General features: G+C 49.4%; 1 protein-coding gene across 1 annotated transcript in view; it reads right to left on the bottom strand.

Moving 5' to 3' along the window:
• LOC119585276 (cadherin-87A-like) overlaps positions 1 to 737 on the bottom strand; it is a 49,841-nt gene extending 49,104 nt beyond the window's left edge. Inside the window, exon 1 of the mRNA XM_037933950.1 lies at positions 289 to 737. The gene's annotated coding sequence lies outside the window, so the exon portion shown is untranslated. The remainder of the gene's footprint in view (positions 1 to 288) is intronic.
• Positions 738 to 1,128: the final 391 nt, after the last annotated feature.

Below are 1,128 nucleotides of genomic sequence, written 5' to 3'. Positions count from 1 at the left end.
ATAGAGTGTGGGAAATAAAAAAAAAATCGAAGAGGGATTTCGATGAAGTAGGTCGTGGGAGAGCAGGTAAAAAGAGGGGCGTGAGGAACAAGGTTAAAAGGGACACGCGCGAGAGAAGGAAAGAGGAAAAGAAAGAAAATGATGGTTGGTTTAAGAAAGGAGCGCGTTTGGAGGCAAGTCAGCATTCAGCACGAGGGAAAGCGTTAGGATATTGAGCTTAGATATCTACAGAGCCGACGGACATAGCGGAAGGAGCTGGCGGAGCCGACAGGACCTCACTCAACCCACCTGGACGCGGAGGCGGCGATGAGGGAAGTCTCCGGGTCGTGGGTAAAGCTTGGGTGGTCGTAGCGAAGTCGTTCCTTATACTAACACATAGCACACATTGGCTCTGTCGCCACACTCACTCACTCGAGATCACTTGCACCGACTTAAAACACTAATTTGTATTCCGTTCACTGTTCGGAAGACATGGCGAGGTGCTGAGATACGGCACACACCCACTCACTAAGATGGTTTTGACCCCACTGAATTCCTCAAGCTTAGACCGATACCTGCAGGCGCGGGGATGCCACACGTCGCCAGGCAGGGTCTCTGCACGCCCTTTTTCCCCCTCACACCCTTACACCTCTTATCATTTCTTTTATTCCCAAAGGCACGAAAAAATGTGTCTATGCTACAACACCTTCCGACTTCGCGTTCGAAGATTTCCTTGCGACGACTTTCGCCAACGAGGAAGCTGCGATGACGTCCATAGACAACGCTCTTCCACCGCCTCCTCAACCCTCGGCCTCTCCCAATTCCACCTGACGTCGAGTTGCCGGATATTCAATAATCTTTCTCACTTACCGAAAAGACTAAATGACATTAAGGAAAAGACGGACATTCCACGCCTGCCATTCACGAAAAGCAAATGGTGCAGATGAAACGGGAAACTTGATATTCGCGGAGAAAGAAAGAAATACACAATAAAGGCAAAATGACATAGAAAGGCCAAGCTACCTCCTCCTCCTCCTGTCGGCGTGTCCGGCAGAAGGAAAGCTAAAACCTCGCCAGGAACTCATTCATTCAGAGTAGGTCAGTATGCATGATGTTAAACCCAATACACGGCACGATTATGGATTGTCG

The sequence above is a fragment of the Penaeus monodon genome, chromosome 19, assembly GCF_015228065.2.
Source record: "Penaeus monodon isolate SGIC_2016 chromosome 19, NSTDA_Pmon_1, whole genome shotgun sequence".
NCBI lineage: Eukaryota > Metazoa > Arthropoda > Malacostraca > Decapoda > Penaeidae > Penaeus > Penaeus monodon.
Note: the sequence above shows the minus strand (reverse complement) of the source record. Positions and strands in the feature narration are given on the sequence as shown.